This window comes from Sminthopsis crassicaudata, chromosome 4 (assembly GCF_048593235.1).
Source record: "Sminthopsis crassicaudata isolate SCR6 chromosome 4, ASM4859323v1, whole genome shotgun sequence".
Lineage (NCBI taxonomy): Eukaryota > Metazoa > Chordata > Mammalia > Dasyuromorphia > Dasyuridae > Sminthopsis > Sminthopsis crassicaudata.
Genome location: NC_133620.1, coordinates 25,603,661 through 25,630,820, shown reverse-complemented (window position 1 = coordinate 25,630,820; position 27,160 = coordinate 25,603,661). Strand labels below are relative to the sequence as shown.

At 39.8% G+C, this 27,160-nt stretch overlaps 1 protein-coding gene across 1 annotated transcript in view; it reads right to left on the bottom strand.

Annotated features, from left to right (window-relative positions):
- AGBL4 (AGBL carboxypeptidase 4) overlaps window positions 1–27,160 on the bottom strand; it is a 726,120-nt gene that overhangs the window by 563,984 nt on the left and 134,976 nt on the right.

Below are 27,160 nucleotides of genomic sequence, written 5' to 3'. Positions count from 1 at the left end.
GGCCCAAAGTCTTCAGAAGCTGCTGTCAGTTCAATCACTTGCCTGGCTTACTGCTGGCTTGCTCACCCTGGGAGATGCATCTTTCCTGCTTCCTTCTCAGCTGGCTTGAGGTGGAAGATTGTTTCACGGCAGCCTCTTGTGGGTTCTGCCACTCCAGAATTCCTTTTCCGGCCTTATTTTGATGCCTGGAGGGGGATTTGTGAGAGTTCAAGCACTCCTGAGTTCTTTACTCCCATCTAGGCTAGAATCCTTTTAGGAAATTATTACCAATACAGAGAACATCAAAGCAGGGTGACGGAGAGGCAAGGAAACTTGAAACTGCAGCAAAGGGTGATGAGTTAGAGGAACTAGAGATTTTTAGTGTGGAAAGGCTGAAGGGAAATGTGACCATTGTTTTCAAGTGGTAGGCTTCAGCTCCATTCTTCTCTCTGCCACCTTGTCATCTGCCCCATTGTTACCCTTCAAACCCAGACCTCCAGGGGTGATGAAGAATCAGGTCTCCAGTCTTTGGATGTCCTTCCCTCAGCTGAATGTTCCAGCTGGTGGCAGCCCACAATACCTAGCAGAACCCAGACCCTCGACTAGACTTTTGCTACATCCTGCTGCCCTGTTACAGATATAGAGATAGAGAGGGAGAGAGATATTAAAAAAAAAAAAAAACTAACTCTTGCTCAGAGTCCCATAATCATTGCTTTTGGAAAGGTACTGTCCTTATATCCCTACTCACAATCTCTGTTACTTCCTAGAACCAAATCTCTCTTCCCTGACCTCTGCTATTCTAAGTATGTTGCCTCTCGCTATTAGAATGAAAGCTCCTTGAGTGTAGAGATTATCTCCCTGTTGTATCCGTATTCTCAGAATGTGTACAATGTCAGTTAGTATTTTCATTCTAATGTCCGAAGGACCAGAGAAGTATTTTGAAATTGCACTTACATGATTGGCGCAGGAGGGAAAAAATTACTGCTTTGGAGTCAAAGAATATGATTTTAATCCTCACTCTGCCTCAAATTTGTTAGTGCATAGACTTTGGGCATCATGTTTAACATCTGGCCCTCAGCTTCCTTATTATAAAAAAGATGATTGGACTAGATAATCTCCAAGATCCCTTTCATAAGGGACATAAATCCATATTGCTACAAACCTTAGTTATAAGACTGTCTTGAGGATTAATTACCAACCAAATAGTTTATGCATTTCATGGTTATTTTAAATGGAATTTCACTTTTTAATATTTCCTCTTGGTTTCTATTAATCCCACACTGAAATGTTGATGACTTTTGTGAATTTATTTATTGTATTCTGCTGTTTTATTGAAGCTAGTGATCATCTCAATTAATTTTCTCACTGATTCTCTAGGGTTTTCTAAGCTGAATATTATATACTGTCTACAAATAGAGATGATCTTGTCTCTTTCTTGCTAAAGTTTATGTCTTTAATTTCTTTCTCTTATCTAATTTTGGGAAATATAACAAATAATAATAGCTACAAAGAGCATCCTTACTTTATGCTTGTACTTACTAGGAAAGCTTCTATTGTTTATGTTATGGCTTGGGGTATAAATTATAATTGTATGAATCAATTAAATCGATCACTCTTATTTCAATTAAAGAAACTAATAAGATGCTAGATATTACTGATCAGGTGAGAACATATCTTAAATAAAACAATCAATCAAGAGTATAAGTGTTTTCCACTGAATTAATCAAAGGAATTCTAAGTTTTTCAGAAACTGCTGATTGGTTAAGAGACAATTCACAACCTATGAATTTTGTATAAAATCAGCTAGCTAGTCCATGCAGTCAGTATTCAAGTGTCTTAACAGAACTATTCCAATTAAGCCACTAGGAAGGAATCATTCAAGGTGTGGGTGGAGTAGAGAAGCCTCAGATACCTTAACCAGAGGAAGACTATATGAACTTCAAAGGAACAGAAGAGGATTTTGGACTTAACATAGCAGCTGAGGCAATGACTAAGAAGCATGAAGGAAAATTTTCAGGCCATTGGAAGCAGAAGGCAAACTAGACACAGGAGGAAAGGAAGCTTCAAGATTTTACAAAGAACTCAATAGAAAACTACAACATACCTCTGGGAAACCTCATGAGCATCCCATAAATGAGACAAAAGGACATCTAAAAAGTTTTCTCCTTTGCAACAATGGTTCTAAGCTAGAGCCCATTTTGCCCAGGACCCGGGCTGTACTTCTGTGAAAGTCTTTCTTAGATTTTGGAAGAATATTTTATAGTGATTAGCAAATAATCCTTTCTAAAGGCTAATTACATCTGATTGCTTAATTGCTATCAACTAATACAGGGGAAGCATATGGTTGTGGAACAGCAAATTATAACATTTCTGAAACTTAGAACACCAAGGAGAGATTTATCTCAGGGCACTTAGCCTTTTTTTTTTTTTTTGAGTTTTGAGTACTGTATTTTATCATTGGCCTTTTTATGTATTGATATAATCATGAATTTTTTTTTCTTTTTATAGTTTATATTATTCATGGACTGTTTTTCTTGTGTTACGTCACCTTTGCTTTCATGGAAGAAATCCAATTTTGTTAAAATGAACACTATTTGGATATGTCTCTACATACTTTGGTAAAACTTTATTTTAAATGTTTCCATCAATATTCATTACTGAAACTACTCTGTAATCCTCATTCTTGATTTTATCCTTCATAATATGAGCCAAGGGATGCATATAAGGACTTTAGGAGATTGTCTTCTTTTTTATTCGTTATTGAGAATAATCTTTTCCAGTGCAAATATTATCTATACTCTAAATATTGAATACAATTTACTTATAAAATATTTCTGGACAGAGGTTTTTCTCCTCCTTGTTAATTTATTTATGGCTTGTTTAATTTCTTCCACAGAGACTGACTCTGAATGTGTTACATATTTATATTTGTATCTTTAGGGCTGGGCAATGTGTCCTTAAGTTTCTGATATTTCATTTCTTCTTTTAAGAGTGAGTTAAATTTGATTCTTTTATTTTTGATCATTTGTATTTCTTTCTATTTTTATCATTTGATATAAAAATATCTTTGAGGTATGTATGTAATTTTGCTACTTTTATTTTTAATTCCATGTATTTTTGCCCCCATCCTAGATGATTATCTGTATGACCTTGAGATGTAACATTCCTGGTCCTTAATCTCTTCATTTATAAAATGAGAACTTGGAAGCTAAATGAACTCAAAAGTCACTTTCAGACCTATATCTATCATCCTATATTCTAATTTTCATCTTCTTTTCAAGATATATTTTCTTGTGCTTATTTTGTTTTTTTTTTTTCATTTATTTTTTTTCCTAGGTTTTTCAAATTGCATGCTCAATTCATTAATCTACTCTTTTTCTATTTGGTTAAAATGTGTTTTTAGAGATACAATTTTTATCTTAAGTACTGCTTTAATTAAAATACAATTTTTAGTATATTGTCCCTTGTTTTTATTTCTATAAGTTGTTCTTTAATCCATTTGTTATTCAGGATGTTAATTAGTGTAGGCTCTACTTAAAGATGGATCTATGCCTTATTTTCTTTGAATCATTTACTTGTTCATTGAAAAGCATGATGATTTTAAAATCAGAAGACTTGGGATTTAAATCCTTCCTTTGTCACTGACTGTTGTTGTGATTTTGGGCAAGTTATTTTAATTTTCTATGCTTCTGATTACTAAGCTAGAAAATGAAGAAGTTTAACTAGATGACTCTGAAGACTCCTTTTATTGTGCTATTGTCAAAAAAGTACCTTATTTCTACCTTTTATTTATGGTGACTTTTGCTCTTGCACAGATCAAACTTATGTCCTATGAGATTAATAATATGAACATTCTTTAATACTACCATAAAGAAGATGCCATAAGTCTTTCAAAACTATTTTTCCCAAATTGGTTTAGTTCTTCTACTCTTTTTTAACCTTTCTTATGTCTATCCACTTTTAAAAGAGAAATGTTAAATTTCCTTTAATCATTTTTGTTTTGTTTGCACACTAATACATTGTTGGTGGAGTTGGGAACTGATCTAGACACTCTGGAGAGCAATATGAAATTAAGCCCAAGGGGCTATCAAACTGATACCTTTTGATGTAGTAGTGTCTCCCCGGGCCTGTATCCCAAAGAGATCTTAAAAAAAAGGGAAAAAGTGGAACAGCTAGATAGTGCAGTAGTAGAGCACCAGCCCTGAGGTCAGGAGGACCCAAATTCGAATCTGCTCTTAGACACTTAACACTTCCTATCTGTGTGACCCTGGGCACGTCACTTAACCCCAATTCCCTCAGCAAAAAAAAAAACAAACACAAAAAGGAAAAAGGACTCACGTGTGCAAAACTGTTTTGTAGTAGCAAGGAACTGGATAGATGCCCATCAGTTGGGGAATGGCTAAATAAATTGTGATATATGAATGTAATAGAATATTATAGTTCTATCAGAAATGATGAGCAGGCAGATTTCAGAAAAGCCTGGATAGACTTACATGAACTGATGCTGAGTGAAGTAAATAGAACCAAGAGAACTTTGTACACAGTAACAAGATTATGTCTGATCGACTCTGATGGACTTGGCTCTTTTCAAAAATGAGGCAATTCCAATAGACTTGTGATGGAGAACCACGGAGACTGAATGTGTATCAAAGCACAATATTTTCACCTTTTCTTGTTGATTCTCTTTTAATTTGATTTTTCTTATGTCACATATTGAAAATGGAAATATATTTAGAAGAACTGAATATGCCTAACCTATAATGAATTGTCTGCTCTATTAGGAGGGGGGAGGGAAAAAATTTTGGATCACAAGGTTTTGCAAAGTTAAATGTTAAAAACTATCTCCATATGTATTTGGAAACATAAAATATTATTAACAACAAGAACTGACTTCTGGGAGTGGAGCTAAGATGGCAGAGTACAGCCAAGAAGCAGCTCCAGCTCTCCCAATTTCCCTCAAAACCCACATGAAACTGAGCCTCTGAACAGAGTCTGATGCTCAAGACAGACTAGAAAAACTTCAAGAAAGGTCAGTCTCACTGGGGTGAAAGGATGTTCAGGTCATCTCAGACAGACTCTGGGAAAACTGGTGAGAGGGTCTTAATCACAGCAAATCAGCAATTAAAACCTAGCAAGGGGCAGCTTCCAGTGCCAGCTCAGAAGGCAAACTCTGGGAAATCAGGCTGGTTTCTGAAAAGAACAGGCAACGCTTCCCCTTCAAACACCAGGGGCTTGTGTGTTCAAAGCCAAGGCCCCCTTCACTCTGGGAGCAGAATTCAACACCATAAAAGTAAAAAAAGAGAAAATACCAAAAGAAAAGGAAAGAAAATGATCAAGAAAACAGAAAAGACCATAGAAAAGTACTATGACAAGGCAGACCAAAACACCAACTCAGACAAGGACAAAATGTGCACAGAAGAAATCTCTAAGAGTGATATGAATTGGTCTCAAAGCCAAAGATGTAGAAGAAAAACTGAAAAAGGAAACGAGAAGTATGCAGGAAAGAGTCAATAGCTTGGAAAAGGAAATAAAAAAATTGAAGAAAACATCTTCTTTAAAAGTAGAATTAACCAAATGGAAAAAGAGATACAGAAGCTAACTGAAGAAAATCACATACTGAAAACTAGGACAGGGCAAATGGAAGCTAATGACACTATGAGACAGCAAAAATCAAACAAACAAACTAAAACAAATGGAAAAATGGAAGAAAATGTGAAATAACTCATTGGAAAAACAGCTGACCTGTATAGCAGCCTGAATACAGCCTAGATAGCATTCTTCAAGATTTCATTATGGAAAACTGCCTCAAAACTCACTCTAAAAACAGATGGGGAAATACTTATTGAAAAAATCCATCAATCACACCTTCAGAAAGAGATCCCACAAGGAAAACTCCAAGGAAAATTGATGTGAAAGTCCAGAACTACAACCTCAAAGAAAAAACAATGCAAGCTGAAAACAATTCAAGCTCTAGCTTCTAGAATAAGAATTCACTATTTGACAAAAATTGTTGAGAAAACTGGAAAATAATATGTCAGAAACTCGGCATAGACCCACATCTCATACCTCATACCAAAATGAAGTAAAAATAGGTACATGATTATAGATGATACTATAAACAAAATAAGAGAGCAAGCAAGAGATAACTTACCTATCAGATCTTTGGAGAAGGGAAGAATTCATGACCATAGAAGGACAAGGAAGGCAAAATAGACAACTTTGATTACATTTAATTAAAAAGGTTTTGTACAAACAAAACCAACAGAAACAAGATTAAAAAGGAAATACAAAGCTGGGAAAAAATCTTTACAGCCAATGTTTCTGATAAAGGCCTCATTTTTAAAATATATAAAGAGCTGTGTCAAATTTAATTTTTTTGCTGTTAAAAAGCAAAGTTATTACTTCCCAAATTGCTATCTGGGTCACCCAACTGCAAATATATATATATATATATATATATATATATATATATATATATATATATATATATATATATATAATTTTTTTGCCTGTTAAAAAACAAAGTTATTACTTAGAACTGTGTCAAATTTATAAAAATACAAGTTGTTCTCCAACTAATAAATGGTCAAAGATATGACTAGGCAAATTTCAGATGAGAAAATTAAAGTCATCTATAGTCACATAAAAATGCTCTAAATCACTTGATTAGAGAAATGCAAATTAAAACAACTTTTTCATTCCACTTCACACCTCTCAGATTGGCTAAGATGACAAGAAAAGATAATGATAAATGTTGGAGGGGAAGTGGGAAAACTGTGAGGCTAATGCATTGCTAGTGGAATTGTGAAATCCAACCATTCTGGAGAGTAATCTGGAACTATGGCCAAAGGGCTATAAAACTGTGCATACCCTTTGATCCAGCAGTGTTTCTACTGGGATTGTACTCCAAAGAGATCATTAAAAAAAGGGAAAAGGACCCACATAAGCGAAAATGTTTGTAGCAGTTCTTTTCGTGGTAGCAAAGAATTGGAAAATGAGTAGATGCCCATTAAGTGAGGAATGGCTGAACAAGTTGTGGTATATGAAAATATGGAATATTATTATTCTACAAAAAATGATGAACAAGTTGATTTCAGAAAGGCCTGGAAAGATTTACACAAACTGATGTTGAGTGAAACAAGCAGAAGCAGGGATACATTGTACAAAACAACAGCAAGAATATAGGATGATAAACTGTAAAAGACATAGTTCTTCTCAATGATTCTGTGATCCAAAGTGTTAGAATTCTTACAAGGTGCTAAGTCGGTTGTCTAATTTAGCATAATACTTAACAGTTCTCTAATTCAGAGTTCACACCTTTAAAAGAGTATATAAAAGGATAAGCCCACTGGAAGCTCCAGGAGATTCAGAGTCAAGATTCATTCCCACTTCAACCTTTGTGCTGGCTGGAGACATTCGGACAAGAAATCTCAGGAACCAAGGAGAGAGGAAGGCCTCTGAAAATTAGCTGAGCCCCAAGTGAAGGAGATAAGACACATATAATCAGGGAAAAAAACAATAATAAAAAAGAATTGTGGGACAAAACTGAGCCAGAATTGTAGAGTCAGACCCTGGGAGCATAACAGGGTCACAATCTATTGCTCTGACACTACAGAAAAGATTGTGAACTTGAACTCACTCCCTGTACAGAGGCCATAACATTGTAAATCTTAACCCAGAGAGAAAACTGAGATATCAGACATATTTCTGATGAGATCTAGATTTTGGGGTTCCCAGTTAGGGAACCAAATGATGAGATTAGGGTTTCTGGTAGTCAGGGAGTTAAATGATGAGGTTAGTGGCAGGTTTGGGGTTCTGGGAAACAAATGAAGAGGATTGGCTCCCCCAAACTACCTTAGGATTGGCGCAAGGTAGGGAGTTTTGGGAACCCCCTTCTGGCAGCACAGAAGTCCTTTGTAAAGAAATTTATGAACCCCAAAAGCTAGACAGATAAAAAGAAGTTTATTACAGGCATTGGGAAGTTAGCCTTTGCTAACATGAATAGAAAGGATAAATTCCTTAGCAGCAAGGTCTCAACAGAGAAATAATAGTTTCTAGCAGAGAAATCCCAATAGAGAGGTATAAAGTCTCATTCGGGAAATAGGTAAGGATAAATAGAGGGTAATGCTGAAAAAGAATATTATTCCAATGGCAGAGTTTTGCTAATGTGCCAGGGATGGCATATTAGCTCCTCTGTGAGGATTGGGTTTAAAATTGCTGTTTTTATAATAGATGCCTTGGCTACAAGTCGAGGTCTACTCCCCCTCCCAATGAAGCTGGTGGACTGACTTTAAGCTGGAATTGAATAGAAAATCTTCGAATTGAATGGGTGTTTCTCCTCCTTCTAACCTCTCAAAGAGGTTAGAATCTTCAACTCCAGACCCATCTAGCCCCACCTAGATAATGAATGAAATTAAATGAAAATGAAGCTGTTTGTCCTCGGGTAGGGGTCTTTACAGAGGCAGGATTCAAGAAGAATCTGTCCTTCAAGGAGTTTTAGAGAGTTTCCAGGCTCCCTTCTTCATTTCAAGTATAGTATCACCACTGTGTCATTCTAACCCTAAAGAAGAGATCTCAGAGCCAGCCTCAGAAAGAAGAAAAGGAATTAACTCTGACCCCAGGAGTAGAGGAATATACAAAGGCCACAACAGCACAACCCAGAATATGTAATAATCTGCATATTGCAAATTTCCAGTCAGAGAAGAAAGACAAAAACCCAGAAAGGAAATTAACTCCAAAACACATTGAGACAAAGCCTCAAAGAAAAACAAAGATTGGCTAATATTCATTAGAATTCTTAGAGGAAATGAGTTGTAAAATAAAATTAAATAATAACATTATAAATGAAACGACAGTGCTAGAGGAAAGAATAAGAAAAGAAATATAAATTACAGAAGAAAGACTTGGGAAGAAATTTAAAATTTAGCACATTAGTATTGTCTTAGTAACTGGCTCTCTGAAATTCAAAATAGATCAACCATTTAATAGCTTCACCAGACAACCAGAAATATTAAAACAAGTCAAAAAGAAACAGTAGAAAAATGAAAGAAGATATATCATGTCAAACAAAGTTAGATGGAAAACATATTAAGGAAAAATAACTTAAGAATATTTGATCAACCTAACAGAAAAAAAGAAATCATGAAAAAATCTGCTATTTTAGAAAAAGAACGCTAAGTGAAAATAAAAAGGATCCACCTCCTAACAGAAATTTCAAAATGAAAATTCCTAGAAATGTCATAATCAAAGTCATGAGATTTCAGTTCAAAGCAAAATAGAGGAAGCAGCCAAAAAAAAAAAAAAAAAAAAAAGTTGATATAGGAACCATAGTTGGGAATCACATAAGAATCTGCAGCTATTGTTATAAAAGAGTCGAGAGCATAAACATAATATTCTAAAATCCAAACAATATATACCAACACTAAAAATAACTTAACCAGAAAAAAAAATGAACAAAATCCTACAAGGGAAAAAATGGACTTTTGGTGAAACAGAATTTCCAAACATTTCTAATGAAAAAACCAGAGCTGAATAGAATTTTTGAAATATAAACACAAGAGTTAAGAGAAACATAGGAAGGTAAATGCATGTGAGCAAGCAAAAGAATCTCTTCCATTCTGGGGAGGATCATGAAGGAGAGGATATAATGCAAAGATATCTTTAAAACCCTAATGTCATTGGTTTCTCTCATAAGCCTCTCCTTTTCCTAGTTCTGGGTTGTCCCACATTTCTGGAATTCTCTCCTTCCTTATCTCTGCACTTTGCCTTTCTCAAGTTCCTTCAAGTCCCATATAAAAAAGTGTGCCTTCTACAGGGAGCCTTCCTGATTCCTTTTAATTCGGGCCTTCCTTGGGCTGATTATCTCCCATTTATCCTGTGTATAGTTTGCACAATTCTTTATGTGTTGTATCGCCCATTTACACCATGAGCCCCTCAAAATTAGGAACCATCATTTGCCTTTCTCTGAATCAATCTCAAGGGCTTACTTGAGTCTCTATCACACAGCACCTTAAAAAACTGTTGGCTGGTTTTCTGACTAATCAGGGAAGTCAAATTATCTAGTGTAGGAATCCTGAGACTTTTTTTTTTTTAATCTCAGACCTCCTTTCTACTTTCTACTCTTAAAATTTATGTCCCCCCCAAAAAAAACCTTTTCTTTATATTGATCATGTTTATCAATATCTATTATACTAGAAATTATAATGCCTTATATGAGAATTATTTTAAACTTGTGAGCTTCCTGAAAATATCATGAAGGATTCACTGATCATACTTGGAAAACCACAGATCTAGTCCAATCTCCTCCTTTGATGGATGAAAAAAGTGAGATCCAGAAGGCTGAGAGACCTACCTGAGGTGACAACTGGTAAGGATGATGGTCAAGATTCAGACATATGCACACTGCTATATAGTATAGGAGAGGAGATGGGGCAGTTAGCCCTAGCCTACCCCAGCTATATTGATGGAGGAATGTACAAATCACGCTAATATGAAGCTATAAATAACACAAACATGGTAATGCTCAGTAATTTTAAAGTCTATCTGGAATTGTCCCTAACTCAAAACTCTGAGGGCCTAAGATTTCACAAGGATGCATCTCTCTCTCTCCCACCATTCTGCCTCCCACCAACATAGTTCTCAACCTCCAGATGCCTTTTGCCAAGAGGTATTATAGTTGCTAAAACATTAAGACTCTGCATCTCCTTAGGCTGGGCCTGGAATCACAGACCCATCATCAGGCCTTTTCCAAAAGACTGACTTATTTAGGAAGACTTGACTTTAGCCATGGTGTCATTGGAAACCAAAGCACTGAGGGGACATCAGTGGAAGCATCTGTCATTGTTGCAGTTTCATATTCTAAAGTCGCACATTTTCCTTTAATGCTGAAAGGTACATTTCCATTTTTATTATTCTTCTGTCTGACAGACTGCTGAAGAATATCAACTGTATCCTGGGACTTCCTTCAGGTACCTGTCTGTCCCATTAACTGATACAGCTCATGGTTTAGGCCCCCTTGTTTAAGCTCTGTCTTGCTGCCTTTATGGAGCTCAGACTGATATTTCAATATTGACATTTCCAATGTTACCAAATGGCTTTTTAAAAAATTACAATTACAATATTTTATTTAAGAGTCTGGCTCTTCAATGTTTATTTCATTTCATCTGATCAGAGAGCATTTTCCCTTGTATTTCAAAGATTTCCAGCTTTTTTTGTAAATTAAATATTAATCTTTCTCAGTAAATGTCAAGGGATATTTAAATGTTCAGTGGCAGATAAATGATAATTCATATTAATCTTCAAAATTCATGCCTGTTATTTTTTTGTATGATATTTAAGAAAAAACGATGGATGTCAAAACAATTCAGCAAACAGAATATGCTATTCTCCCATCCATGAATATGACCTGAGGCTGAAAGAAAAGGAGTCAAATCTATAGTGTGAGAATACTGATATTCCCAGCAAACACTGCATGATTAGGCTATATTTACAGAGCTGTTTTTGATTCTGGATCCTACATTTTAGAAAGGACAATGAGAAACAGAAGCATGTCCAGAGGAAGGTGACTAAAATAATGAGGAATTCAGAAACCAATATAAGGCACAGAGCAGGAAATTACTCAGTACTTGATGACTGATTGACTGCTTATCTGATCGATCATTGATTGTTTATTTGATTAAAAAATCAGGAATGTTTATCCTATAAAAGGGAAAGACAAGAGTGGAGGAGGAGAGGGCCAGCAACAATCACAGAATGCTTCCAGAACCTGCGGTGACTAAGAGCAGTTAGATGACTTTCACTGACTACAGAGCAGACCTAGGGGGAATGGAAAGGGGAATGGACAAGGCAGCAGTTACAAATGCAGTTTGCACTCAGTACTTCTTGAAGATTTCCTAGATTCATAGCTTTTTCATGTGTCAGAGTTCTATTTCTCTGACACAGACTTCATGCCCTCTATAACTAATAGCCCCAATCATAGAATTTTAAAGTTTTCAAGTACTTTGAAGTGGATTATCTCATTTGACTTCGTGATGGCTTCAAGAGTTGCTATAGGCAAGAAGTCTGTCTTTTTAGAGCCCAAAGACTTGTCCCTCCACATCTGATGAAGCTAATGCTAAAGGGGCAAGGTCCCATACTTGAAACTTGGCAGCATTTGAGCTGCTGCCACAGCTTCCAGGATTCATTTTCACTCTCATACCTGCCAGGTATCAGAATTGATGCAGATTTGAACAGAATCAGAAAGTCATGAGTTCTAAACCTGACTCAGACATTTGCTAGTTCTACAAGCCTAGGCAAGTTACTTAACCTTTCTCAGTCTGGTTTCCTCATCTGTAAAATGGGAACACTAACAGTACATAGCTTTCTTGGACTGTTGTCAGGATCAAATGAGATAACACACATATAACATTCTGTAGACCTTAAAGTGATATATAAATAAAAATATATATTATATTTTATATCATATATATTTATATATATTATATTACACATATTTATATTAGTGAATATAAATATATAAATTTTTATATATTATGTATATATATAATATAAAATATAACATAAGAAGGATATAATTGGGACTAGGGAGTTCAATAGAACATTTATTAACCAACCATCTTCTATGTACCAAGTATTGAGACTTCAAAATAGAAAATTGAGATAGCCTCTGCTCTCAAGTAACTCATATTCTAACAGGGAACTAGAAGAATGAGGGAGTAGTGATCAAGAAAGGGAGATCTGGTCTAGGAACTTACAGAATTTGGAAATCTAACTCTAGGATATGTAGGTCATTCTGCCATTTCCAGTAGCAGTGGGAATTGTGATTTGATTATTAGGAAAAGTTGAAAAGCCTCACAAGAGTGGAGGCAAACACAAAGCAATGGGGCAGATTGATGATATGGTACATTTCTGGACTGAAGCATAATATGAGATTGGTTAAATCTGGAAACCAAAGTGAGAACTAACTCAGTGACTTTCATTCTACAATAAAGCCCAAAGTGGCACACAATAACAAGACTCCAGCATGGACAAGGTCTCTGGAGAGCTAAGATTGCAGGGTCGCTGCTCCTGATGCAGAGGAAGAAATGCAAAAGCAGGCAGAGAGATGCCCAGACCAGTGGGATTCTGGTATCCAGGTAGATGACAGCTCCGGGGCATTCAAATGAGTAAGAGTCCTCCTCATTGGAAACTGTTCTGCCCACTGAGTTCTCAGGATCGCTGGGGTGGTGATCAACAGGAAGCAGGAATTTGTGGGTGGGTGATGTGTTCCCTTCAAAGATATTATATGTGAAATTATGTGTTTATATATAAAAAACACTTATTATGGGGGGAGCATTTCCATGTGGAAATGAGCTTAATTTTCTCTATTTCCCTACAAAATTATCCTCCATCAATACGATTCTAGGATAAATACACATCTCCAAGAATCCTTGAGCAATATGAATGGGTTCAATCAATATGTGACAAGCAAGAAAAGCATTTCAGGACAAAATTGTTTTGACAAACACTGATAAAAGCTATCAGCAATGGAGCAGGCTACCTCAGTAAGCCCCCAGCTGACAGCAGAAATAGCAGGACCACTTGAAAAGGACATGACAGAAGTGAGTCATGTTTCAGAAGGTAGTTCATAAGGCAGAAGATCACAGGACATAGAGCAAGTGAGGAGATGAAAAAGCATCTCTTCAAACCTTTTACATAAGAAAATAAAGGCCCCCAAATCCTACTGGATCAGGTGGCCACATGGTAGAGCGGTGGAGAGATGGCTGTCTTTGGGAGCAGCCTCAGACAAAGCAAGCTGTGTGACTCTGGGCAAATCACTTCACCTCCCGCTGCCTCAGTGTCCTCATCTGTAAAACAGGAACGATAATAGTACTAACCTCCTAGGATCAAATGAGAGAACATTTGTAAAATGTTTTGTAATCCTCATAGGGTTGTGGGTTGTTAGTGCCGTTATCACTGATTCCCAAGGTCTCTAATTAGTATGGAGCAAAAGCCAGGGTTTGAGCTAAAGTCACAGGATCACAGAATTTAGGTTAAACACATAGTTGTAGATCATCTTGTCAAGATCCCTCATTCTATAGATAAGAAGCTGCCCCAGGAGGTTAAGTAATTTGTCCAAAATCACACAAGTTCGAAGAAGCCCACCTGGGCTTCCAAGGGGAAGCTTTTCAAGTATGAAGAAACCCACCCAGGCTTCCAAGGGGAGGCTTTTGATTCCAAATCCTGGGCTCCATTCACTCCACACCTTGCTAATACCTTCAGTGACCTCCGAGCTCCCTTCCAGCTTTGAGAACCTGAAATTTTATAATTTGTTCTACATCAGTGTGACAGGCAAAAGAATTACTGCTGCTGGGAGGTGCTAAGTTTGGGGTCTCAAAGAGAGTCTACCATGAATTATGACATCAGTGAGATAGTGGGAGGATGGCAAATATCTTGAAATTAATTTTCATTAAAAGCCCCCTCTGGCCACTCAGGAAGTTTTCTCAAAGATGAGAGCCACTGTCACACTAATAATTACTCTGTCTCTGCTATAAGAAATAGGAAAATAATATCTGATCAAAGGCTGAGGCTGTCAAGGTCATAAATCAAAGCAGAAAAACCCAACAGAAAGCTTTGTGAGACTGCCAAGGGCCCTTAGCACTAGGGGCCAAGAGTGGCCCCCACTCCACACAGACCCACATATACACACAGGACAGAATGCCAAGCCTGCACCCAACTGTACATGGCTGGGGAGAACCTTTAGCTCTGACAGCTGCCAAGGCGATTCCCTGTACGGAGAAACTATTTCAGCACCAAGGACAGGGTGAGAAGGCAAACAATTGCTGTGGGAATGTCCTCTCTACAATCCGAAGTCAAACAGATTGAACTTCATCTTCTTCCTGCCTAGGCTGGCAGAGCAGGGCATTAAAAAGAATCCCTGCCAATAACAAGGGAATCTGAACCACAGAAAAGAGTGTCAAGTAAAATCCTTCGGAAGCTTATAAAGCAAGTGTCATTTATATTAGCTTTGGAGAGTACAGGCAGGACTCTGCCATGTTTGCTGGGCCACTGGAATATGCATCAAATCCCAGATTCCGGAAAACGGTCTCAGGAGCATCTACCCCGATTCTAACCTGGGCCAGAGTTTTGTAAAACATCTCTGCTGACGTGTGGCCCTCTAGCCTATACCGAATGAGCTCTGGGAACAGAGAAGCGACCCATTCCACAGACAGCCGCCATGACAAACTCACATCAAGCCAACACTGGCTTCTCTGCCCCTCCGCCTTCTACTTCCATGACTCCCCGTTCTACAATGCAAGGTAAATTAAAGGAAGGATAACAGCTTCTGCATGGCAGCCTTCTCTGCCCCTGCCATTTATATGGGATAAATATCTTCAATTTGCCTGGTCATTCATAAATTCAAACTTTTCTCAAATTCAAGTCAACATTTATTAATCACCTTCTATTTGCATGGCACAAGCACTACTTGTTTACAATAATACATTGTGGAGCATTAGACCAGGAGTCAAGAGACCCGAGATCCAGGCTTGGTCCTACATAATTAACAGCTCTACCCAAATATCTTGGGTAGTCATCTCAATAAAAATTCAACCAATATTGTGTCTAAAACAACCCAGCCCTAGCTAGGCACAGAGGGGAATAACAAGACAAGCGGGAGAGAATCTCTATCCTTCTAGAGCTGCCGAGTAAACAGATAAGATTAAATATAGATGAATAGGATATAAAAAAGGAACACAACAAATGGAGCCTGATCTACAAGAGGCCTGCACTGGGAGATGGAAGCTCTGCTTCTCTTTACTGAGACTCATCCACAAAAAGGAAATGAGAATATTATACACATGGCTACTGTGAGAAAAGCCCATTAGAAACCACAAAGTGCCAGATAAGTGAGTTATTTTTGTTATCATTATTACAAGGGAAGTACAAATAAGGTACAGGGGAAAGTTCAAGGAGAAAAAAAAATCCTTTTTCATGAACTTTCTCTGGGCCTGTTTTATCCTCTATAAAATAACAAGTTGGACAAGATAAGCTCCTTCAGTTTCTTTTCTAAGACCTCTTCTTTCTGACCTTTTTTTTCCCTAAGGTTTCTCCCAATAAGTCAGAAAAGAAGCATGTAAGTACTTCCTAAGTTCTAGGTCCTCTCAGCTCTGACATCCCCTGTTCTAAGCCCCCTTCCAGCCCTGACATCCCCTGTTCTCAGCCCCCTCCCAGTCCTGACATCCCCTGTTCTCAGGCTCCTCTCAGCTCTCACATTCTCTGTTCCAAAGCCCTCCCATAGGTTTCTGACTCTTACTCCCCCTCTCCTAATCCAAACTGTTGCCAAATATTGCTATTTCTACCTTCATGCCTCCCATATACTTCCCCTCAATTCCAGATAGTTCTCACCCTAGTTCAGTTCTTCTTGCTCTCAAATGCAGACTATCACAAAAGCTTCTAACTGGTCTTCCTGCTGCCAGCTTTCCCCCATCCCGCTCCATCCTCCACTCAGCTGTCTGTAATTTTTCTAATGCATTAGCCTGATCATGTTACCCTCTCCTCCCTGCTCAATAATTGCCAATACCTTCCCATTACCATCAGAATCAAATAGAAAGTCCTCCATTTGATGTTTAAAGCTCTTCAAAGCCTGTATTAAGCAGGATTTGCCATGTAGATCTGTGCCAGTGACATGCAGGGGGGGAGGCAGGCAGGCCCCATGGTCTCAGGGGTGACCTTCTCTAACCTGAGCATCCTCAAGGGGGAGAAGGAAAGGCAGCAGAATCTAGAGCAGAAATTGAAGCTTCTCACTCTAACCCCAAGGAGCAATTCTATCTCAGGAAGGTAATTCCATCTCCCTGGGAATCAACAGTCTAACCTATAAAATAAAGGGATTCCAGCAGGTCTCAGCCAGCTCTAAAATCTTTTTATTCCCACTTTTCTTAACCTCGGGGCCTTCCTGCTCCAAATAAGAACAATCGAACCTCCCCTCCTTACTACCACTGGGAAAGTCCTCTAACCTCTGTCTACCTCAGTTTCCTCATCAGTAGATTTGATATGATAATACCATCAAACTCTCAGTACTCTCATGAGGATAAAAATCAGATATTTGTGAAGCATAAACATCTATTATTATTATTATTGTTATTTCACAGGATAATTGTGTGTAAAGTGCTTTATAAACACTGAAACCACGTGGAAAGGCAAGTTCTGAGTGGTCAGTCAGAGGGAAGGAGTGAAAAAAACTTTACACATGGATTCACAGAAAGGCAGAATTCCTGAGCCAGAACTCATCTCAGAAGCACCAAGTCCAGTAGATTTCTAAAAGGGGACAATCCCCAGCATCCCCCCAAACCTGTTTGAAACCTCCAGGGGGAGGTAGGGTTCCCACTCCCACACAAGGTAGTCTATACCACTTAGTCATGGCGGAACTTCCTGGCAACTCTTCTATCCCTGACACTGAGTTGAAGTCCACTTCTGTGTGCATCTCTTCTCAGTTTCCTTGCTATCAGGAGCCAAGCACTCCTCCCTTTAATGGTCCTCAGGTACTTTAAGAGAGATCCCATTCACACTCAGCGGCCCAACTCTAAGTTCACTTTTCTGAAGGCAGCTGTAGCCATTCTCACACTTCATCTTCACTGATGGCCTAAGTGCTCGGAACACTGAACAATGGAAATAAGGCGACTGTCACGAACTGCCCCATAGAGGAGCTGTGAGGAAAACATTCTGTAAAGGTAAAAACCCTTCCATGATGGACCTTTTGGTACAAATCAGATTCCTTTTGGCAGCCAAAGTGGCTTACTCTGCCGGGGCCAGACAGTGCAAAGTGGCCAGACTGCCTTGGCCCTTAAAGCCTCCCAGAGTCAGAAGAGGCCCTGTCGTCATAGGCAGACAAGCTGGCAAGGCAGTCTGGGGCCAGGGTAGGGAAGCTGGCCCAGCGGGGTGGGGGGAAGGGGGGAAATGTCATCAGGCCTGTCGCTGAGCAACATCACTTTGGCAGGTGGGTGCGACCAGAGTCCAGCAGTTCCCTTGACAATCCATCATCAGCCACTAAACATTTATTAAGCACCTACTATGTGACTGTCACATAGTCACAAAAAAGTGACCTGGCTCTTAAGACAAGGTACAAACAGCTATGTACAAACGATCTACAGACATGAGTACTGGAAACAAGCCTGAGGGAGGTCCTCATGGGGGGTGGTGGCGGATTTTATTCAGGGCTTGAAGGATATAGGGGCCAGAGTGTAGGGGAGAAGGGATCTTGGCCAGAATCAGGAGCCCCTCAAAATGGCCAGCGTCCCCAAACACAGGAGGGGTGGAAATGGGGAACACGATGAATTCTGTTTTAGGGTGGACCTCAGATGCTTCTGGGATAACCAGCCTGGAATGTTTCGTGGGCACTTAGTGACGAGAGGCCGAATCTCAGGAGAAAGACTGGGGCTGAACACAGAGAGGGGTGAGCCTGGGATCCAGTTTCATTATATGAAGAAACTGCCCCCCAGGAGACAGCTCCCTCTCTACCCCTGAAGCTGGCACTTGCTCTGCACTGCGTATTCGTAGGAAGTCGCTTAGAGAACTGAGAGAACAAATGGATAGCCTGGGGTCTCACAGCTCGTGTTGGAGGGTCTTCCTATCTCTGAAAACAGCTTCCCATTGGCCCAAGCTGGTGCCACACCATCTCAACAAATGTGATAACTGAGTGATGGGAGTTGTTGAGGTCATCAGTAAAATGTAGAGAGAGAAGAAAAGAGAGTGTCAGACAGAGACTTGGGGACCCCCTCAGTGAGTTGGTGCAATCAGGCTGGTGACCCAAAAAGTGCCCTGAGGAGGGGAGTCAGGCAGGGAGAAAGACAAGGAGGGAAGAGCTAAAGGAGAAGAGAATGGTATCCAGTGGCAAAGTCTGCCTTGACGTCAAGAAGGAGGAGGCTGAGGAAAAGTCCCTGGGCCTGGCAATGGAGAAGCAGCCCTGGGGGCCCATTGCCCACTCCAGCCTCCTAAGACACTTCAGGCTTCCAGGCTAAAAGCCTTCAGTCCCTTCACACAGGTCCCACACATGCAAGTATCTGAAGGACTCCAATAGGGAAGCATGTTGTACAAATCTTAATGAGCACAAACACACATGCACACATACACACACACACACACATTATAATAATAATTGCCAGGATGTGGGGGGGGGGCAGGCCCAGCACTCTGTGCCCCGTAGTCCCAGGAGGCTGGAAGCCTGCCCCTCAGAGCCACCGTTTGCCCCTCTTTTCAACTCACTTAAGTCCTCCTCCCTGGTCCCCATCAAAAGACTGTTGTGAAGCACATGGGACACAGGATCTGCACATACATTCATCTGCCAGCTCTATCAGATAGCCAGCTGTTCTCATTGCCCCTCCCAAGGGGAAGGGACTGGGGGTCCCAACAGTCCTGGGAGGGTCTTGCCAATCCTGAGTTTCCATGATTTTGTGAAGCTTTTTATCCAGGGTCCTTTCTTAGATGTGAGTCTGGGCCTAAGCTACCGTGGTCCCCAGAGTACTTGGGGTCTCCTTGGGGTGGACAGGCAGCTAAATAAATGGATGAATAGATGATGGCTGGCGGGGAGGAAGGAGGAAAGAAAGGAAGAAAAAGATGGAAGGAGAGATGGATGGACAGATGGACAGAAGGATGGAAAAAGGAATGAAGGGATTAATGGATGGATGGACAGATGGACAAAAAGACAGATGGATGAACCCAGGAGAGTCAGAATTTTAGGAAAGAAGTAGACAAACCAAAAGAAAGTTAAAGTTTCAGGAAAGCAGATTTCAGCTCAGCATGGGGATGAACTGCTCAATGACAAAAACCATTGAGCAATGGGGCAGGCTGCCTACTGGGGAAAGAATTCCTATCATGGGAGGGAACTGGTCCTCCATATGCTAAAAAAAGACGCCTCCCTTTCTCATTGGTTAAATAACTTTGACAGTTTCTCCCAGATGTGATGAGGACTTTTAATGGGGTCTGCCCACAAGACAATATGGAGAAATGACAGAATTAGCCAGAGACATGTACTGGTCTGCATTGGGTTAAACAAATGGCACCCATCTACTCCCAGGGCCAATCTTGCCCAACATGGAAGACCAACATCAAGTGAATTATTTATCCTCAGAAGTCCCTGAAAACACACTGGGCTCCTTTTCTGGCCGTCCCCTGAGCCTTTAATTCAGTCGACTGATTCCCATACCAGAAAAAGAAAATCACAGACAGCAGAGGAAGCCTGCTTGCTCCTTGTTTGTGTCAGCGGAGAACGCGTCAGGACACACCTCAGGGGACCTGAGCCAGCCCTCAGCAGCACTCAGTGCCCACCACTTGGCTCTGAGAAAAGACCTTCTGCCATCTGGCTTACAGAAATACTCAAGATGAAGGCTAAAGTGCCCACTTCACTCGCTTAAAAGCCCTGCGGATACATGGGCTTGCTACTATTTCCTGTGCCCTGGAGTCTCTGGGGAGTTTAACCCCAATCTTCCCACTCATTCTATGAAAGTTCCAGAGGAAGAGAAGCAGCCAGCATAATGATGCTGGCTGGGGCCAGTGCCGGGCTCTATTCTTGCTTCTCCTGGCCTGACCGCCTCTCCAAAGGTGGGACAGAGAGAGCTAGACAGACCACGGAGATAATCTAGTCCGACATGACTGCTTCCTCCAAACTTCCCATTTTACAGATGAAGAAAACAAGGTCAGGAATGGTCAAGTCAACCAGCATCTGTTAATGCTCCTCCTATGTGCCGAGTGCTAGGGATACAAAGGAAGGTCAAAACTTGCCCCTGCCCCCAAGGGGCTCAGTCTAATGGGGAATGACCCACACGATCCCATCAAGACCAGCTGGGAATACTCAAATGATCTGGGAGGGAAGGCCTGGGAGAAGGGGAAGAGTAAGGCCTTTTGCAGAAGTGGGATTTTAGCGGAGACCAGGTCCAGGAGGGACGATGGCCAAAGAGAGGGTCCAGCCAGGGAGGGTGCCCAGAGCCGGAGAGGGAGGCCCTGGTTCCAGGAAAATGAAAGAAGCTGGAGAATGTCTCGCAGACTACATGGAGAAAGAGGGAGGTGTAAAGGAGGAGGGAGGAAGACTGGAAAAGGAGGAAGGGGTCAGGTGGCGAGGGCACAACTTGGAAGGAACCCAGCTCCCAGCTGCTTTTCACAAGACCAACAAAACAGAAGGGTGTTTTTAAACTGTTTCCAGTTGTCCATATAAATGGTGACCTTTCCATACAAAGCTCAAGGCAGCTTTCTCTTCTGAACTCACAGCACTCACCTCCCTGGACTTGGATCACTCCTTGACCCAAAGAATCTGGTGTTCCCTTACTGCTGAAGAAAGCACATTCCAGGCTCCCTCGAAGACAGCCCTCCTTCCCATTTTCCACTTGCAGTGGCTCATGGGGAAAGGGAGTCTGGAGCTGCGGCGATTGCCCAGAGTGCGTTCCTCATTCTCAGACTTTCTCCTAATGTGATATTAAGATTACATTTTGCTCTCACTGCTTGTAGTCCATAGGTACACAGAAACCAATGCCCCACCGGGAACATTTTATTTCCTGTCAGAGGAGTCAAACTCAAGTTAGCATGGGGGCCAGCTAGATCACACGTGAGCTTCTAGGGAGTACAGAATGTTCAGAGTCAGGAAGCCTCATGGGCATGAGTTCAAATCTGATCTCAGACACTTTCTAGCTAGATGATCCTGGGCCAGTCACTTCACCCTCCCTGCCTCGGTTTCCTCATCTGTAAAATGAGCTGGAGATGGAAATGGCCAACTGCTCAGAATCTCTGCCAAGACAAGCACAGAAGAGAGAGTCAGACAGAACTGGAAGATTGAAGAATCACAGACCATCCATAAGAATCACTGCAGGTCATACGCTGGTTTAGAAACTCCTAGAATTTCATTTCTAAAAAATAAAAAGGAGTGACTCAAATTTGTAAGAATTCAAAGCATTCTCCAATTGATAAATGGACAGACAATTTTCAGACAAAGAAATGGAAACCATTTCTAATCATATGAAAAGGTGCTCTAAATCACTATTGATCAGAGAAATGCAAATTAAAACAACTCTGAGATACCACTACACTCTGTCAGATTGGCTAGGATGATAGGAAAAGTTGATAACCAATGTTGGAGGGGATGTGGGAAAACTGGGACACTGATACATTGTTGTGGAACTGTGAATGGATCCAACCATTCTGGAGAGCAGTTTGGAACTAAGTTCAAAAAGTTATCAAACTGTACACACTCTTTGATCCAGCAGTGTTACTACTGGGCTTAAATCGCAAAGAGATCTTAAAGGAGGGAAAGGGACCCAGATGTGCAAGAATGGTTGTGGCAGCCCTCTTTGTGGTAGCCAGACACTGGAAAATGAATGGATGTCCATCAATTGGAGAATGGCTGAATAAATTGTGGTATCTGAATGTTATGGAATATTATTATTCTGTAAGAAACGACCAGCAGGAGGATTTCAGAAAGGCCTGGATAGACTGACAGGGACTGATGCTGAGTGAAATGAGCAGAATCAGAAGATCATTATACACAGCAACAACAAGACTATATGAGGATCATTTCTGAAGGATGTTGCTCTTCTCAACAATGAGATGATTTAAACCAGTTCCAATTGTTCACTAATGAAAAGAATCAGCTACACCCAGAGAGAGAAGTATGGGAAATGAGTGTGGACCACAGCATAGCATTCTCATTCTCTCTGTTGTTGCTTGTTTGCATTTTATTCTGCTGCTGCTTCTTACTGGTTTGATTTACTTTCTCTTGTGCAGCACAATATTTGTATAAATATGTATTTATATATTGGATTTAACATATATTTCTACCATGTTTAACTTTTACTGGACTACTTGCCATCTAAGGGAGGGCATGGGGGAAGGGAGGGAATTGGAACACAAGGTTTTACAAGGGCTAATAGTGAAGAATTGTCCATGCATATGCTTTGAAAAATAAAAAGCTTTAATAAAAAATAAAATAAGTTATGATATATGAATGTTTGGAATATTATTGCTTTACAAGAAACAATCATTCTTCTCTCACTCTTTTTGTTATTGTTCACGTGCATTTTGTGTTTTTTTTTTCATTTTTTCCTTTCAAATCTGATTTTTCTTGTGCAACAGGATAAAATGTTTAGAAGAATTGCATATACTGTCTAGGGGAGGGTATGGGGTGAAGGGAGGGAAAAAAATTTGAAACACAATGTTTTGCAAGAGTAAATGTTGAAAATTATCTAAGCATATGTTTTGAAAATAAAAAGCTTTACTAAAAAAAGAAAATCACAGACTTATATGTTTCTTTTTTGTTACCATATCAATACATGGAAATAATTTTAATCTAGTCTGGGCTGTACTCAGCAATGTGGCGAGTCCCATAGGGGCCACGCTTTGGGAACCTCTCTCTTAAGACACTTTAAACTTCTTTGGTATTTACCCCGCCCAGCACCTTCTAACTTTCATCTGAAAGAAAACATTGCTGACATGCACAATCGATGCGGTGTTGCAGCCTATGGCTTTTCATCCTTCTCTGTGCCCTCCTTTACACTGAGCTCACTAAGCATCCAAGGATGTTCTAATTTTATTTAGTGGCTCACATTAAGTTCACTCATTTATTCACTAATTCAATAGCTTTTGTTCAACAAACATTATATGAGTAAACAGTCTCATGAAGATAACTTCTAGGAGCAGAGGGAGGGTCAAGTGTACCGGTGCTAACAAGGGATTGACAAGATCTTCCAATTCATGATAATGTGCCCCCTGATATCTGGTGGCCACAGTGCCAAGATAGCACAGAGGAAGACATCGGTACCATTTTGGCTATGGAATGCAATGAATGACATTACAATTAATGGAACTGACAACATTTTAAAAGTGGGAAATGACTAGCTGCTCATATGAGAGGCATTTTAAAATCAAGAATCTGTATATGCAATCAATTCATGAACCAGTAAGCAGAGTTATTCCAACCCAATCTTTTTAAACAAAATGATAATGACGACAAAACCTAATTTTTAAAGAAAAGCCCTTCAAGGCTAACAAAGCCCATTTCTTAAAACAACTTTGCTAGCAGTGGTATTATTGCTCCAGTTCTATAAATCAAAAGAGTGAAGCTCAAAAGACTAAGTGATATACCCAAAGTGACCCTGGGAGTTGTACAAACTACACTGACTTGAGTCCCAGACATCCCAACAGCCCCCATTTCTTTTCTTTTCTTTTTTTTATTTTCAAAACATATGCATAATTTTCATCATTCACTCTTGCAAAATTTTGTGTTAGAAATTTTTCCTCCCTCTCTTCCCTTACCCCGTCTCCTAGATAGCAAGTAATTCAATATAAGTTAAACATGTGCAATTCTTCTATACATATTTCCACTATTATCATGCTGCACAAGAAAAATCAAATCAAAAAAGGAAAAAGAATGAGAAAGAAAACAAAAAGCAAGCAAAAAAAAAACAACAAAAAAGTGAAATACTATGTTATGATCCATAGTCCCCACATCCCTCTGAGTGCAGACTCTCCATCATAAGACCATTGGAATTGTACGGAATCACCTTACTGTTGAAAAAAGCTATCTCCCATTGTCTCACACCTAACCTTGTATACCAAGATAAGGTCGAAATAGGTCCATGTTGCAGACATAAAGAGTCATATTATAAGCAAATTAGAAGAACATAGGATAGTTTACCTCTCAGATCTGTGAAGAAGAAGGAATCTATAACCAAAGAAGAACTGGAACTCATTATTAAACATCAAATAGATAATGTTGATTATATTAAGATAAAAACTAACTAATGGAGACAAGTTTAGAAGGACAGCAATAAACTGGGAAAATATTTTTACATTTAAGGGTTCTGATAAAGGCCTCATTTCTAAAATATATACAGAATTGACTCAAATTTATAAGAATACAAATCATTCTCCAGTTGTTAAATAGTCAAAAGATATGAAGACAATTTTCAGATGAAGAAATTGAAACCATTTCTAGTCATATGAAAAGGTGCTCTAAATCACTATTGATCAGAAAATGCAAATTAAGACAATTCTACTACTATATATTGATAATGGCTAAGATACAGGAAAAGATAATGATGAATGTTGGAGGAGATGTGAAAAATTGGGATACTAATACATTATTGGTGGAATTGTGAATGGATCTAGTCATTCTGGAGGTTAATTTGAAATTATGCTCTAAAGGTTATCATACCGTGCATACCCTTTGACCAAGCAGTATTTCTACTGGGCTTATATTCCAAAGAGATCATAAAGGAGGGAAAGGGACCTGTATGTGCAAAAAATGTTTGTGGCAGCCCTTTTTTATTTTTAGTAGCAAGAAACTGGAAACTGAGGGGATGCCCATCAGTTGGGGAATAGCTGAATAAGTTATGGTATATGAATGTTATGGAATGTTATTGTTCTGTAATAAATGACTACCAGGATGATTTCAAAGAGGCCTGGAGAGACTGACATGAACTAATGCTGAGTGAAATGAGCAGAACCAGGAAATCATTGTATACAGCAACAGCAACATTTACATGATGAGCAGTTCTGATGAACTTGACTCTTCTCAACAATGAGATAATTTGGCCAATTGCAATAATCTTATGATGAAGAGAGCCATCTACACCAGAGAGGACTGTGGGAACTGAGTGTGGATCACAACGTAGAATTTCCACTCTTTTTGTTGTTGTTTGCTTGCTTTTTATTTTCTCATTTATTTTTCCTTTTTGATTTGGTTTTTCTTGTGCAGCAAGATAATTGTATAAATATGTAGGCTTAAATTGGATTTACATAATTTTTTTTACCATATTTAACATATATTGGATTACTTGCCACCAGGAAGGGGGAAAGAGAGGGAAATTAGAACACAAGGTTTAGCAAAGGTCAATGGTGAAAAAAATTATATTTTGCATATGTTTTGGAAATAAAAAAAAAAACAACTTCAATTTAAAAAAAAGAAAAGAGCCACGTCCATCAGAGTTGATCATCATATAATCTTGTTGCCGTATAATGATCTCCTAGTTCTGCTCACTTACCTCAGAATCAGTTCATGTAGGTCTCTCCAGGCCTCTCTGAAATTCTCCTGCTAATCGTTTCTTACAAAACAATAACATTCCATAACTTCCATATCAGCCATTCTCCAACCGTTGGGCATCCACTCAGTTTCCAGTTTCTTGCCACTACAAGCATTTTTGCACATGTGGGTCCTTTGCCCCTTTTTGTGATCTCTTAGGGATACAGGCCCAGTGGAAACACTGATGGATCAAAGGATGTACACAGCTCCCATTTCTTTATTTTTTATTTTTATTTTTTCTGAGGCTGGGGTTAAGTGACTTGCCCAGGGTCACACAGCTAGGAAGTGTTAAGTGTCTGAGACTTGCCCAGGGTCACACAGCTAAGAAGTGTTAAGTGTCTGAGACCAGATTTGAACTCGGGTCCTCCTGAATTGAAGGCTGGTGCTCTCTCCACTGCGCCACCTAGCTACCCCTCCCATTTCTTTAAAAGGACATCATGAGCCAACTCAGCCTGCAATGCCGATGTCTTTGCCAAGTGGAATTATGAAAGCCAACAGCAAAAACAGCTTAGAAGGCCCAGGACTGTGGGGCAAGGTGGCCAGTGATATGCAGCATCACCCCACGAGCAAAGCAAAGCTGCCAGGGAAGAAATGGGGTCACAGAGAGAGAGAGACCACAGAGTCCCAAAATCACTTGGAGCTACCTCCAGGACAGAGGGTCCAAAAGGTCATCCCCCTGCTGTCATCTGGAGAGATCTACTTTGCCCACAGCGGAGCCTCCACCTCCACTACGCCAAGAACACTCACAGGGCCTGCTCAGATACAGATTAATGGTGGAAGAAACACAATGCCAAAAAAGAATATTTGCAATGTCTGCAAAAAGGGAAGATTTCAAAATTACAAAAGCATGTTTAACTCCAAAAGGGGGAGAATATAGTGACAGAAGTGAGCACAGACTCTTGTTTCCCTTTCTTTTTGGGAAAAGCTAAATGGAGTCTGGGCCTAAGCTACCATGGTCCCCAGGGGCAAGGCTCTAAGCAGCCAAAGAGTGTGAGAGAAGTGAGGTGTTCCCCATCTTGGGAGAGGCCAGGCTCCCATAGGGCCTGGCCCGTCTGGATCCTGCTCCTGGGTCCAGAGTTGAAAGGCCCCAGAGAAGATGAGAATATGGGAACAGAGTATCATCCCCAAGGGGTGCAAAGGCCTTCC